A 16,418-nucleotide genomic window follows, 5' to 3' on the forward strand; every position below is an offset into this window, starting at 1 on the left:
TATGTCCCCTGGTTTGAGAATTCTCCACCAAGAGAAACAACCTTATCCTATTCACCCCACCTCTTTCCCTCATAATTTTGTGCACCTCAGTTAAGTCACCCTTCTTTGTTCCGAGGAAAATAACCTCAATTTATCCAATCTCTTACCGTAGCCACACTTTTCTAGCCCTGGTAACATTATTGTAAACTTCCTCTGCACACTCTCCAGAGCAATAACATCCTTCCTGTAATGTGGTGACCAGAACTGCACACAATACTCCAGTTGTGGCCTCACCAGTGTTTTATACAATTCCAACATTATATCCTTACTTTTAAATTCTATACCCCAGCCAATTAAAGATAGCAGTCAATATGCTTTCACTCAGAACTAAAAATGTGGGGGAAAAACTCAGCAACATTATCTCTTTCTGTTAAAAGACAAAAATGTGCCATCACTGTTACAACATGTATCGTGATGAAAGTGAAAACATTAAGAATAAAACTAAAAAGAAAATGGCAAAGCAAAGAAAAGCCAATCGAAGGCGCAAAGGAGAGCTTCAATAAATTCACAAGAAAAAACAAATTAACCGCATTTTCAAAAGAAATGGATTGCCAGAAATATCTTTGATTCTAAAATATGCACTTAAGTAATGGTTTCATTAATACTTGATATATCCTACCAATGAAGCATTGCAATATATTTATTCCATTAATGCTGCAGTAAGTTTTCACTTAAAGTTTTGGTTGAGTTCCTGAAAATCGTGACTTCCAGTGAAACAACTTGGAAGTAAATCACAGTTTCCCACACTGATCAGTATTAAAGCCAGAGTTAGCTTCCTTCGACATTTCGCTCTGAGATAAACCAATGTACAGGTTGAAATACTGTACTGTACACGTGCAGTACAATGCATTCCTAGCTGGAATATCCTGCGAAAGAAAAATTACAAGATATAAAATAAATACAATTTACAGAACTATTATTGTAAAACAAACATTGTGCCTGGTTTTAGATTGACCGAGCTCCATCTAGTGGCAGATATCAGTCAGCCCTAGTAGCAGCTTAAGAAGTCATAAAATCATAGAATCCTTACGTGCACAAGGAGGCCATTTGGCCCATCTCCACTCCCTATTCACCGCGTCTTATCCCCGTAATCCCATAACCTACACAACCCTGGACACGAAGGGGTAATTTAGCACGGCCAATCCACCTAACATGCACATCTTCGGAATGTGGGAGGAAACTGGAGCACCCGGAGGAAACCCACGCTGACACGGGGAGGATGTCCCAGGACTTAAATGCGATTTGAGAGCGGTCATGGGAGTGAGGCGAAGACAGCCAGCTGAATAAGTCCCCCGTGGGAAGAACAGTGGGCTGAAACTTTATTGCTGAGGGGAAGAGGGCAGGAGGTGGAGCGCTGGGGAAAACATCATGTGTACATGCAGGCCACAGAACAGCCAATCTGAGGCAAACAAAATAATGAGCTTCAAAATGTTAAACAGGTATATTGTCCTATTTCATTAATAGCAATAAAGTGAAATAATGTTGACTGGATCAATGTTGAGTGGGAACTTACTGTATGTCATATATTTCTGCCTCAATTCAAAGATAATGGCCCAGAAATCATTGGAAAGGCACAACTTTTGGGCAAGCATTGAGGATTGGATTCTCTTACTTACCCTTCAAGCCAGATTATATTTGCTCCATAAATTTCTGTAAATGAGAAATAATAACGGTAAAGCAGTACCAACAGTACATCTAGGAACTCCTAGCCATTGGGCCTAATGATTTAACTCCTTAACCAATAACATTTAAGGATAGGAAAATAACCACAGCAGAGGAGGGGATAGGAGGGGTAGTCCGGGAGAGGTGGTATTATGAAAAAATGAATGAAATGAAAATCGCTTATTGTCACGAGTAGGCTTCAATGAAGTTACTGTGAAAAGCCCCTGGTCGCCACATTCCGGCGCCTGTTCAGGAAGGCTGGTATGGGAATTATAGTTAAATTGGATACAGAAAGAGCTTTAAGAAGGCTAGTTTTTACTAAGCTGCTTGGGACCCTGACGTCAAGGTCAATTCCAGGTCGGAAGTGGAGGAATGTTGGTCATGATCTTCCTGGAGGCAGCCAATTAAGAAGTTTCATCCAGGATCTCTCTCCAATTATGGATGGCAGATGTCTCCTGGAAATGGGAGGTTTTTCAACAGGAGGTCCCGCAGTGATGTCTAGCTGGCTGGCAGCACTGCTGGAAGAGGCAGGCACTGCCCATGTCGATAGAGTACCACAAGACCACCTCAAGTTAGAGGCATCCTTTGAAGAATTGTATAAAACAGCAACCAGGCCATTATTGTAGAAGGAAAACTCCTTAAGAGGATGACCTTTGGCTGCAGGTGTGGGCCAACTCGGACCTGCAACCCTTTGGGAAATGGGCAGCGAATGGCCTCATCAATGCCTTGACTTGCCATCAGGAGGTAATGGGAGGGTGAGGGCATTGCCAGCAGGAGGTTATTGGCCGCGTTATCAATTTGATGTCAAGTGGGTGTTTAATTGAGCCAAATTAACTGCTGCTGCTGGTGCCTGTCAGAACCTATCTCCAGCAAAATTGTTCAGCGATGTGCAACCTAGATGCAAGATTCTTTAATTTAACATTCCAGCAACATTAATATCTGAATTTTTTTTTAATGGTGAAACCGTTATTATTATTCCAGCAATTTTGGGAACATTGCCAATTTTGTGGAACGTTGTGGAAATATTTACTGTGGGCCCGATTCTCCGGAAAGATTTCTAAGTGTGCTAGCGAGCGGCAACCTATTCAACGTTATTTGGTGCACGTAATGAGGCCCCACGGGCTTCACGTCGCAATGACAGCTCGCCAGCCGATTCGCCGGGATCACGTTCGCCAGCTCCCCCCTGCCAACCCCCCCCCCCCCCACCACCACCACCACTAACAAGGTTGAGCAACACTTAAGAAGCAGTTGCACAGCCAGCCCTGTGGTGATAAGCATCACTGCAAATACACAAGGGGTTAATGTAAATACACATAGACTAGATAGACACTAGAGGGAGCACCAGAGACATGACACACAGACATTCAACCAATAGAACAGCTAGATAGGACACGACCAATGGGCAGTCACAATACACACAGAGGTGACACTACCACAGGAGATCATTACACCAACCCATATAAAAGGACACAGCACACATGATCTGCCTCTTTCCAGTGGAGACCCTCAGTGAGTACACAAGGTTGATTCAACACATCACTCCCACCACGTGGATTATAGCAGACTGGTTCGTCAGTCTGAGTAGCTATAGCAGGATTAACAGGAGAGTCGAATCCAAGCAGGAGAACCGTTAACAGTTTAATGAATGTGTTAAAGCTATCTCCAAGTCTGAACCTTCCTTTGTCAGAGTGCACATCAAGGAAGCAGCTTATGCTACGTCAAGAGCATAACAAAACAAGCCCAACTCAGCTCGCAGCCAGGGAGCAGAGCGCTCATCCCTGGCATCAAGATTTGGGTAGATCCTGGGAGGCTCCTCGATGCAGTGGAGGTCAGGCGGGATGTTCTGTTCCCTCAACGGTCCCAGAGGGTGAGCCACAGGGCAGACTGTGCCACCTGGGATGAGGTGGCAGCAGCCGTGAGCTCAGGGAGTGTGACCAGGAGGGCCTCGACAGAGTGTCTGCCTCGCTGGGGGATGTCACCTAGTACCAGGCCGACCTTGATGAGGTTCTGTGGGACATGTTCCACTCGCAGATGGGAATGGCCCAGGCGATGTGAAGCTTGTCACAGTTGCAGGTGAGCATTGCTGAAGTGTTGTAGAGCATGGCCCGGTCACTGAGGAGCTTTACCGAGGGCATCGACATGCTGGTGCAGACATAGGGGAGCCACCAGGGTTGGCAGAGCCAGATGATGCAGCGGCAACCAGGGCTTCAACCAGCTGCCCTCCGTCCAAAGGAGAATCCCAGGGCCCTTTGGGTGCTGAGCGGGAGGAGACAGCACTGGATGCCAACCCAGAGCCACCTCATGGAGTGGGGATGATAGCCACCAGCTCGCCCGAGATCCATCCGTCTGATGAGGCCGCGTCTCGAAGTCAGCAGACAGGGCAGGGCAGTACATGTGCTGTCGACAAGTACAGCACAGCCCTCCTGCCCCAGAGCCCTCAAAGGATGCCCGCCAGGGGCATCGAAGGCTGACAAAGAATAAGACTTTTGAGGATCACTGAGGCCACTGGGGGAAGGGGGGGAGAGGGTGAGGGGAGGGGGGATAGGAAGGGGGTGGGGGGGTGAGGAGGTGGTTGGGAGAGTGGGGCGGCACCACCGGGAGAGTGCAGCATTGTTGGACACCTGTGACACTTTAAAAACCCTGGAACGCAAGCAGTATGATGCCTCTGACACTTTCCTCCGCAATGCGGCCTGATATTCGAACCTTTGGCCCATCTCTCGGGCATCCCCCCTCCCAGTAGCACTCACCCACCCTCCGACCGTGGACGTGTCCCCAGAGCTGTGTCCCATCCCCTGGTTTTTTGAATGTTGGCTGCTGCATGTGTGGTGTTGCCTCCCACAGTATTCAAGCACAGTGTCCAGCCATCAGGGTGTGATTGGGATGCTAAGCAATGACTCCCTCATGCTACATGGCCCGCCCCCCCGCGGGAATCCATTGGATTGTGTGAAATGCTCACGTAAGCATGATTGTCAATTTCCTATTGCCGATAACCTTCAGCCGCACGGCCAGAGGCCTCAACAGTCGATGGGGGTTATGGGTGGTCGATGGGGCAGATGGGCAGGAACGGATACACAGAGTTTGGCATTGTGTTACCGTGCACCGTTGCCCCTCCGGCACCTTCCCCTCCCCGTCCCCACCCCTGTGGAGGGTACCCCCCCGCCGAGCACTGAGACGGCAAGCCCAGCGGCCTTTGACTCAAAGCCTGTGAGCAAAGATTGCTACTCAGCACCTTGGCTCCCCACAGAAGTCCTTCCGGCAGACAGGTTCACATTTTTAAAAAGGAATACTAATCAGCGCCAGCATGACCCCTTGCTGGGGAGGCCGCTAAATGACGGGAGGCTGTTGGATATGGGGTCTCTCCTGTTAACTGTATGGAAATGAGGCTTAAGTGGTGATAATTGATGTCTCACCAAGATACGGCGAGATCCCGATTTCGCCTACGGGAGCAAGCCGGTTGCATGGTAAACTGTTTGGCGCCCGGCACGGTTCTCATTTTCGACCTTTCCCGCCAATCACCGGCCTGGTTTCGCTTGAGCCCCAAGAGCGTAACGAAGCCGAAGAATCGTGCCCTAAAAGTGCCAATTAGCAGGCATTCAGCTCCACACTCCACACCGGAAGAATGTAATGTCCAGTAATAAGACACACGAACAATAAATGTAAGTTTAAAAAAAAAACAGCAGCTCACGATTTCCGTTGACATCGCAGTCATCACTGAATTTGTCAGGGATTAAAATACACAGGACAAAAGAATTGTTCAGATTCAACACAATTACTGCAAATAGGAACAGGAAATTCTGCAGAACAGGCTTCATGAGAGAAGCAAAATCAACTGTTCAGATCAGTGGCCACAAAGCTGCCGCCTGAGCTGTTGAGTGTTCCAGCAATTTCTATCTAGATTTCAGATTTGCAGCGTGCACAGCTTTTTGAATGTTATTTCTGCTCAGGTTTTCCTTGACTCTTCTGTGTTCTGTGGCCCGCCGCTTTTCAAATTTCAGTCGCAAGAATGCACACACCTGAAATGCATGTTAATATTATGCTCCTGGCTCCCCTATGGAGGATAATTCCTGACTAAAAACAGCATTAAATGAAGTAACTACTATTAAACAGTAGTCTGCTGGCATGCCCAGGGACACCGCTGTTTCCCAGCCAGCTGCTCCCGCCATATGATGCTCAAACCCTTTACAATACTGTAGTGAAACTCTCTCTCACAACACCACAAAATTAAAATTGCAAGTCAGCATTATGCACTCCGCTGCTCACAATTTAGTCAGAGAGAGCAACTTCTAGAGTTCCAAGTATTTTGTATGCCCTGCCGAGCGAGCAGTGTCTGTAAAATCGTTTCCGGTTATGGTACTTTTGACCATAGTATCATAGAATCTTTACGGTGTAGAAGGAGGACATTCGGCCCATCAAGTCTACACTGACCCCTGGAAAGAGCACCCTACCTAGGCCCATGCCCCAACCCTATACCTCGAACTCAGTAACCCCACCTAACCTTTTTGGACACAAAGGGGTAATTCAGCATGGCCAATCCACCTAACCTACATATCTTTGGACTGTGGGAGGAAACCGGAGCGCCAGGAGGAAACCCACGCGGACACAGTGAGAATGTGCAAACTCCACACAGATAGGCAACCAAGGACGGAATTGAACCCAGGTCCCTGGCACTGAGAGGCAACAATGCTAAAGTGATCACCGGAGGCAAACCAAGGTTACTATCCAAATCTAGCCATTATTGCCACTTAACAAGAGGACCCATTAAATTGTTTTCTTCACACTTTACTCTCATGATAATCTGGCCAATCTGCCCATTCTGATGATGCACAGGTGTGGTCACCCAGGTTCCCGCAATCTAAGCCATGGCTGTATTTTAAACAATATGGTGTTTGTAGTTCTGGAACTAGTTTCTTTGCTTATCCAAGGTGCAAGAGCTGTTGCTGATTCTGAATAACACTATTGAGAGACCTTTCAAGAAGCAATTGCTTCTTACAGTGTAACTTATGAGCTGAACCACATAAAATTAGAATAGCAGCAATTATTAGTGTAGCCATCTAAGATGGCCACCTTCAAAGGACCATGGGAATTATGGCCAACCCAGGACTCAGACAGATAAAGAGCTGATGTATATTTGAAACATAGGTAACAAGACCTGATTGTAACCCCCCCACCCCCCACTTGTTTGCATTTTAATTGCCCATTTTCCCAAGACAATAGAACTCCAATCAAGAAACCAGAACAGCCACAGATTGATCGCCGCCACTCCCTTTACACAGAAAGCCCAACTGCCAAGGTCAATGACCGCTGAGCACCCGCCCAGCTACCAAGGCATCTGCCCCTTTATTGGCCAAAATCGAAGACAGTGATCAGAGCCCTGTCGAACTATTGCGTCCAATGTTAAGGACCAGCCCAAAGAGCGCGAAATTCCAGAGGGATAAAAGAGAGCACAGTCATGTGTTCTATCTCTTTTGGATCCGGCCTGTGCCAGCCAACTGTCGCACGAACAGCCAGCCAAGTTCAAGACCAACAATCGCTACCTGATGGATGAGCCCAGCAGAGACAGAGCCACTTTCTTCGAACCAGCCAAGGGAAATCCAGATAAGAGCCTTATCCATTTGCACAGTGCCAGTCGCCCTGAAGTTAAGTATAGGTTATTGTAGCTGATAGGTGTAGTTTAACTCGTAGTAGATATTGTGTTTGCATGTTGAAATAACTCTTTGTGTATGTAAATAAACCATCTTTTGAACTAACTAACTGGTCGTGTGGTCATTTGATTGATATAAGGGAAGGCTTGTGGTTCACCAACATCATTAATATTAGCAAGAGTATGGGCGGCACTGTTGGGATCAAAACAAGCAACATTATTGGCGACTCTGGTAGGAATCAATTAGAAGTGACTTTGTCACTCTGAGAGAACCCACTAACTTTGAATCCAATTGCAAGAAAGAGAAAGAACCACAAGTGCAAGTCCCATATCAACCAAATAACCAAATTTCGGAAGTGTGTGCTAACACACATGTGTACCTAACAGGAAGAGTAAGGTAAACTCATTAGAATTGTTTACAACTATCGAGAAATTGTGAACCGGAAAATAGCTAAAGCCATACCTGCTGTCCAAATCGCCGTCTTATTCCCCTGTCCCAAATAAAAAGTAGAGAAAGAGATAAGAGAAGTAATGGCTACTAAAGCAATGGAAAGATTGATGAACCCACAGGAACCCAAGGTCGCAGCGACCAACAGAGCAGAGCAATGTCCCAGATGGGAGGAAGAGTTAAGGAAATACTTACAGGGGAAAGGATGGCCCCTTTGGTCGAATTTTTGCACTAATCATAAGTCAGGTCCAGGAAAGATAGGAAAGACTTGGTGGGAGAACCTAAGCGAGGTCCACAAGAAAAATGTAGGGAAAGTCAGAAAGCCGATGGCAATAATGTCCTGTTTGGCACAGTTGCGAGGCACAGAGGAGGTCATGAAGACGCTTCGTAGGCAGTTAATTGAGAATGAAGAAACGAACGAGGGAAACAGTAATGAAAGTGAGAAGATAGTTGAGCAACTCCGAGAACAGTTAGCAGCTAAGGATAAGGAAATGGCCGATGTAAAACGTGCACATCAATCTTGTCTAGTTTGTCATAATATCCACTCATGTATATCATGAGATGCAGACAGGCAGTGATTGACACACAGGATAACCAATGAACACTAACGACACAGAACAACCAATCGCCAGACACGACACCACAACTATAAAGCCCACAGGGCATTAAGGCTCTCTCTCACAGGACACGGCTAGGGAGATAGTCACAGTGCACAGGCCAATCAACATCATCACCATGTGGTAGAGAGCTAGTCTGGTCAAGCCAGTAGGAGGTCATTAGTTAGGTTAATAGAGTGTCAACCTACAGCAGATTATGTACAGCAATCAACAGGTTCAATAAAACAGTGTTGGACCATCTCCTGTGTCGGAAGCCTGTTTCTCGTTTTACTGCATTCAGTTGCAGTCGATGTTAGACCAGCACAGATAACACAGCATGGTACCTTAGAGCTACTAACTCTAACAAACCTACCTTGAGTGAATCTGCAATGACCAGCACGCAGTCATCCAGCGGCATGGAAAAGATCCAACCTCCTCCGCAACTCCGGATCTCCGGCAACCTCGGCGCCAACTGGAAAGTCTTCAAACAGAAGTTCCTCCTGTACATCGAGGCCTCCGACCTCGAGGCAGCATCGGATGCCTGAAAGATCGCGCTGTTCCGGTCAACTGTGGGGGATCACGACATTCACATCTATAAGTAGCTCACGTTTGCCGATGGCGAAGACAAGACGAAGTTCAAGACGGTTCTGCTGAAATTCGACAACCACTGCGACATTGAGGTGAATGAGAGCTTTGAATGGCACATCTTCCAACAGAGGCTTCAGGGTAAGGATGAACCTTTTTGGTCCTTCTTGACCCATCTCCGCATCCTAGCGCAGACTTGACGGCTGATTCCATGACCCGGGATCAGATCATTTTTGGGGTCCAGTCCGACTCCCTGCAGGAGCAGCTCCTCAAAATCAAACAGTGGACCCTCTCCATCACCATCGAAACGTGTGTTGTCCATGAGCATGCCAGGAATCGTTACTCCTGCATCAGGGTGGCTGCAAATGCAAAACTAGCCTCCCACGAGGCAGAAAGGGTTCAGGCCATTGCAAAAATACAAGGCCTGAGCATCGAGGAAAGTGTCCGTTTCGCATGCTTTTCCCGGGTTCCTACACATGCACGCCACGACCGGGTGGGCGATGAGGCCGAAGACCCCGATGCGTATGAGCGAACATCGGCTGACCGCACTGCGCATACGCGATGGCGCACAGAACGCGCTGATGTCAGCGTCATGACGTGTCCAAATTGTGGCTCTGCCCATTTAAAGCGGCAATGTCCAGCCAAAGGAAAGCGATGTCTACGGTGTGGAAAGCCTGGGCATTACGCGGCCTTATGCCGGTCCACTCTACCGACCAACAGCCAGCGGTCCCAGCTGCAGCGCAGACATATCCGCTTCATACAACAAGGCATGCAGGATTCGGATCCCGACAGCCCAACGGACCCCGATGCTGACTGCCTCAACTCTCCATACAGGGTGGGCATAATCACCATGCGCGAGCTGGCCTCCACCATGCCTGTAAACCGCCTTTTAATCCTCGCAGTGGATCCTGACGATGAGTGGTGAGCTATCATCACAGTTAACCAGCCTCGCATCTGATTTAAATTGGACACTGGCGCATCTGCAAACCTCACATCAAAGTCGGACCTCGACAGTGTCGAGACCAACCTAGCATTCTTCCACCAGCTTGCCTGCTCCTTGACTACAATGGCAATGCCATAGCTGCCAGTGGATCTTGTCAGCTAGGTGTATCTCACAAGGCAATCAAGGTGATGTTACGATTCGAGATCGTCCGACCTGACAAGGCATCCCTGCTCGGTGCTCGCGCATGCAAACTCCTAAATCTGTCCAGTGCGTCCATGCCATGTCCTCGACACCGGCGACTGCCTCGCCCGATGTAAATCTCCAGGCTGAGAGAGATGACATTGTCACGCAATACCGCAACTTGTTTGATGGGGTGGGCACGCTCCCATATCGTTACTAGATATTGCTCAAACCGAATGCCATCCCAGTCATCCATGCACCACGCCGGATGCTGGCTCCTCTCAAGGATTGCCTGAAAACGCAGCTAAGAGAGCTCCAAGACCAGGGTATCATCGCAAAGGTCACGGAACCAACAGACTGGGTCAGCTCCATGGTCTGCGTCAAGAAGCCCTCTGATGAACTCCACGTTTGCATTGATCCCAAAGACCTGAATCGCAAAATCATGCGTGAGCACTACCCGATCCCGAAGCGTGAAGAGTTAACCTGTGAGATGGCTCATGCCAAATTCTTTACCAAGCTGGACGCCTCCCGTGGGTTCTGGCAGATAGAGCTGGATGAGTCCAGTTGGAGGCTGTGCACGTTTAACACTCCTTAGGGCAGGTATTGCTACAACCGCATGCCTTTTGGTATATTATCAGCTTCCGAAGTATTTCATCGCATAATTGGGGCAAATGATGGAGGGCATCGAGGGGTGCGAGTCTATGTGGACGACGTGATCATCTGGTCCAAGACGCCTGAGGATCACATCGCTCACCTCAAACAGGTTTTCCAGCAAATTCATGAAAACGGGCTCCAGTTCAACAGGGCCAAATGATGATTTGGTCGATCCGCTATCCCATTTCTGGGTGACCACATTTCACAGCAGGGTGTGCAACCTGACGCTGACAAGGTGCTGGCAATCAATGCCATGAAGACACAGAGGACAAAATGGCGGTCCTCCGTTTCCTTGGTTTGGTGAATTTTCTCAGTAAATTCATTCCCAACATGGCATCCCACACCACAGCCCTCCGGCATCTCGTATAAAAGTCGACAGTGTTCCAGTGGCTTCCCGCACATCAAGGGGAGTGGCTTGGGCTGAAGGTGAAGCTCACCACAGCCCCAGTACTGGCATTCTTTGACCAAACCAAGGATACCAAGATATCCACAGATGCAAGCCAGGACGGCATTGGGGCTGTGCTCCTCCAGCAAGACGACTCCTCGTCTTGGGCTCCAGTGGCATACACCTCCAGGGCCATGACTCCGACCGAACAAGGATATGCCCAGATCGAAAAGGAGTGCTTTGGTCTCCTGACAGGAATGCACAGATTTAAAAGCAGCTTTGAGAGCCCTCCACAGCTCCACTAAGGAACAGAGGCAGAGTACCATTTGAAAGGAGGGGGGGGTCAGCGATGACATCTCTTAAAACTGAATCATTAGCATGAGTAGTTCATCGTGTGTGAATTGCCTTGGCATAATGTTGTTCTAACCAATTTATCTGAGTCTGTTATCATTGGCCGACATGAACTGACTCCATACAGTGATGTGTCCATCATGGACGCTGATGACTTCAAGCGAACTGACGATGACCAGCGGATTCACCAATATGGCCAGAAGGGACTTCCACGCATCCCACGCTTGCGGGCCAATTGGGAAGGACTTCGGGAGGCGGCAACGCCAATTGACCCCCTCTAGAACAAGGAGCGGGAGCTCATCCAGACTCACGCCAAGAAGGCTGCGGAACTCTTTCAGTACACAGAACTTTTTCTCTACAATATGGAATTGGGGACTAAATGCCAATATCCATCCATGGATACGTATTATTTTGCACGTTGTTGTACTTTTGCGGCTGTTCATATTGTTTGTCTTTTTTATTATGCTCTGTTGCCTCAGACGCCGCATTAGGAAATGGCAGACTGACTATCGGCCCATAGTTAAAGAGGAAGTGTTGCACCTCTTACCTGTTGAATATTCCACACATCTGCCGGACTCCAGTTAATTCAGTATGTCTCTTTAGTGGCCTATTCTTGAGCTAGCCAAGGGCCAAAGGGGGGTTTGAAGTGGGGGGGGGGGGGGGGTTCAGCGATGATATCTCTTAAAACTGAATCGTTAGCATGAGTAGTTTTAGATAAGTTGTTTTGTTAAGGATTGAGATGAATTATAGGACTGAGTAATCATTTTTTTTTCTAAATGTTTTTTATTGGGTTTTTGAACACAGTACATTTACTGTTATGTACACAGGATAAGAAATATATATATATATATATATATATGTACACACAGATATAGAAGAGAAGGGCACACCCAAACATACCAAAGTTTATCAACCATTAAACATGTATTTTTAGGATACAGCAGTAATAAGTACTCACATGGGATTTAGGATAGCTCACTTGACCAAAAGGACATTACTTCTGACATCTTGTCTTTCTGTTGCTCTGTTTCGTACAAACAGTCAGCAAGCTGCTGGGATTGTAAGCAGCTGTCAGGATGATGATGAATCATGCGCTGCTTGCGACTCTATTGGGTGAAGTTTAAACACTGCTTGCAATTCTATTGGATAAGTTTAAAAGAAGCAGCTTCAGGGATTGGATCGCGTTCAACTGGGGTGGGCTATTGATTTTTGAACTTTGTATTATTACTGTGCTCGGCTCTTTGTTCGGTAGATCAGGTCTTGTCTGATATCTAGTCTGTTCTCCATGTACATGTAACATGTAACATGTAACATGAGCCACAGCTTCTTTGAGGAGGTGCGCCAACAAAAAGTTATGTACAGCATAGACGAAGGAGATGAAGTAAAGCTAATAGTTATGAGCCTTATCCAGTCCGTAAGATCAGCTTTGCCGGAACCCCAAAATGTAGCAGGAGGAACCCTACAGGAAATGAAAACAGCCATATTAGATGTCATTGGGTATAACAAAGGAGATCCAGTCGAGGGCTTAAATCACTGGAGGCAAAAGAAGGGATAATATCCGACCGCATTTGCTGGTTGCCTGTGGATTAATTTCATGGCAGTTTATGGACAATTGAACCGCGCACACCTAAATGAGGACACCACTAAATGGTCCCGCACCTTAGTCTCGCATGCCACAGACGCAGGTCAAAAGGCTTGTGTAAACTACGACCCCGCAGACCACACACACAAACAACTTTCCAGAGCATTTGCTCGATAGGGGACTATTGGTTTAATCCGCAAACAATTAGTGCAGATCACATGATTAGAGAGGTCCTCATAAAACACAAAGCTTTGTTCATACACAACAGACACGATTGTGGGGAGATCCCAGGTACAATAAAGATTTCAGGTTCCGATTCAAAGCCGCAAAAGCAATATGGTTTCCCACAGCAAGCCGAGGGTGAGATTGTGAAGGTTATTAACAGTTTGTTAGACCAAGGAGTTATTCCACCCTTTGCGTCCACAAATAATGCCTCAATTTGGCCCGGAGAAAAGTCCGATGGTTCATGGCGACTAAAGATCGACTACCGAGAACTTAAGAAGTTAACCCCTTTAGTAGCCCCCACTGTTGCCACGTGTCCCGAGACGATGCTCAAACAGGGAGTACAGGCAAAGTCTTTCACAGTGCTAGACATCAGCAATGGCTTTTGGTCCATCCCGTTAGAAAAGGCCTGCCAGTATAAGTTCATGTTTGCATTTCAACTGCGGCAGTACACGTGGACATGTCTCCCACAAGGATTCCAGAACTCCCCCTCCATTTTCCACTGACAATTGGCCAACGGACTTCCTAAATTTTCCTGACCTGAATGCCTCATACAACATGTCGACGATCTGCTCCTGCAACCGGACACAAAAGAGGACAGGATCTTCGAGACAGGATCTACTCCCATTTGGAAGCAAACGGACGTATTAGTGAGAGGCATCATGGTTTTGTGAAGAGGAGTTTGTGTCTCACAAACTTGATAGAGTTTTTCAAAGAGGTCACAAAGATGAATGATGCAGGTAGGGCAGTGGATGTTGTCTATATGGACTTCAATAAGGCCTTTGACAAAATCCCTCATGGTAGACTGGTACAAAAGGTGAAGTCACACGGGATCAGGGGTGAGCTGGCAAGGTGGATACAGAACTGGCTGGGTCACAGAAGGCAGAGAGTAGCAATGGAAGGGTGCTTTTCTAATTGGAGGGCTGTGACTAGTGGTGTTGGGCAGGGATCAGTGCTGTTCGTAGTATATGTAAATGATTTGGAGGAAAATGTAACTGGTCTGATTAGTAAGTTTGCAGACGACACAAAGGTTGGTGAAATTACGGATAGCGATGAGGACTGTCAGAGGATACAGCAGGATTTAGATCGTTTGGAGACTCAGGCGGAGAGATGGCAGATGCAGATTAATACAGACAAATGTGAGATAATGCATTTTGGAAGGTCAAACGCAGGTAGGGAATATACAGTGAATGGTAGAACCCTCAAGAGTATTGAAAGTCAGAGAGATCTAGGTGTACATGTCCACAGGTCACTGAAAGGGGCAACACAGGTGGAGAAGGTAGTCAAGAAGGCTTATGGCATGCTTGCCTTCATTGGCCGGGCATTGAGTATAAGAATTGGCAAGTCATGTTGCAGCTATATAGAACCTTAGTTAGGCCATACTTGGAGTATAGTGTTCAATTCTGGTCGCCACACTACCAGAAGGATGTGGAGGCTTTAGAGAGGGTGCAGAAGAGATTTACCAGGATGTTGCCTCGTATGGAGGGCATTAGCTATGAGGAGTGATTGAATGAACTCGGTTTGTTCTCACTGGAACGACGGAGGTTGAGGGGCGACCTAATAGAGGTCTACAAAATTTTGAGGGGCATAGACTGAGTAGATAGTCAGAGGCTTTTCCCCAGGGTAGAGTGGTCAATTACTAGGGGGCATAGGTTTAAGGTGTGAGGGGCAAGGTTTAGAGGAGATGTACGAGTCACGTTTTTTACACAGAGGGTAGTGGGTGCCTGGAACTCGCTGCCGGAGGAGGTGGTGGAAGCAGGGACGATAGTGACTTTTAAGGGGCATCTTGACAAATACATGAATAGGATGGGAATAGAGGAATATGGACCCAGGAAGTGTAGAAGATTTTAGTTTAGTTGGGCAGCATGGTCGGCACGGACTTGGAGGGCCGAAGGGCCTGTTTCTGCGCTGTACTTTTCTTTGTTCTTTGTGAGGAACACGTGGAGCTCTTATCGGAATTACTAGGCCTACTGCAATCCATTGGATGCAAGGTCAACCCCAAAAAGGCCCAGATTTTAAAGGAAAAAGTTCTTTATTTAGACACCATCATCACCCACAGGAAGAGAGAAATTGAGCAAAAACGGATCAATCCATCGTCAAATTGCCGCTGCCCCAAAATGTCACTGCACTCCGGTCATTCCTAGGTTTGATAGGATATTGCAAAAATTATATAGATGGTTTTGCCACTCAAGCAGCCCCACTCTCAGAGCTCCTTAAAAAGAACGCCCCTGGGAATGGCTTCTGCAGCCCACAGACGCCATTGATGATGCGCCCTCGGCACAGCCCCTGCTTTATAAGTTCCAGACCCAGACTCGCCCTATGCCATCGAAGTAGCAACCATCGACCGAACCCTATGAGCAGTGCTCCTGCAAGAACGACACAATCACTTAGGACCCATAGCTTATGCCTCAAGACTATTAGACCCTGCAGGGCAAGGATTCTCAGCCTGTGAGCGGCACTTGCTTGCAGTCTTTTGGGAGTACAGTACTTTGCATACATCACAGGCCTTAACCCAGTCACGATCTTGACCGAGCACATCCCCACTCAACTATTACTAGTTGGTAGATTAAAGGACGGTTCAGTCAGCCAAATCAGAGCAGCTCGCTGGACACGACTGTTACAAGGCAGGGGTATTACAGTAAAATGCACCAAGACCCACACATTTCTGGCAGATTATCTCCAATATGCAAGGACCCCCACATGATTACCAGATCATAGCAGCCCAACACCACACAGGGCCCTTCATCCCAAAGTCACTACACCAACGAACAGGCACAGGATTCCCAAACCACAGGGAATGCTTTAAAAATTTATGTCGCCGGTTCCTCCACAATCGAAAATGGAGTTAGAATTACTGGGTGTGGAATTTACATAGAAGACGCACAGGGACGCCCACCAGAAGAGATCTCATTAAAATTGCCCAGCCACCTAGGTTCGCAAGCAGCAGAACTCGCAGCCATATCCTACGTAGTTCAGCACCCTGACTCTTTTCCAACCCCCGCAGACCTACACTCAGACAGTCAGTATGTGTGCAACAGTTTAACAGAATTCCTGCCCCTCTGGGAATCTCGAGGTTTTGTTTCAGGCTATGGAAAGCCCTTACCCCCTGCCCCGTTGTTAAAGCACATTC

At 47.4% G+C, this 16,418-nt stretch overlaps 1 long non-coding RNA gene across 1 annotated transcript; it reads right to left on the reverse strand.

The window, feature by feature from the left end:
• Window positions 1-641: 641 nt before the first annotated feature.
• LOC119970041 lies at window positions 642-5,509 on the reverse strand. Its single transcript, XR_005461530.1, has 3 exons — window positions 5,387-5,509; window positions 1,553-1,689; window positions 642-905 (listed from the first exon to the last, which is right to left on the reverse strand). It is a non-coding gene; the product is annotated as an uncharacterized LOC119970041 (long non-coding RNA).
• Between the last annotated feature and the right edge of the window lie 10,909 nt (window positions 5,510-16,418).

The sequence above is a fragment of the Scyliorhinus canicula genome, chromosome 8 (assembly GCF_902713615.1).
Source record: "Scyliorhinus canicula chromosome 8, sScyCan1.1, whole genome shotgun sequence".
In the NCBI taxonomy this organism is placed as follows: domain Eukaryota; kingdom Metazoa; phylum Chordata; class Chondrichthyes; order Carcharhiniformes; family Scyliorhinidae; genus Scyliorhinus; species Scyliorhinus canicula.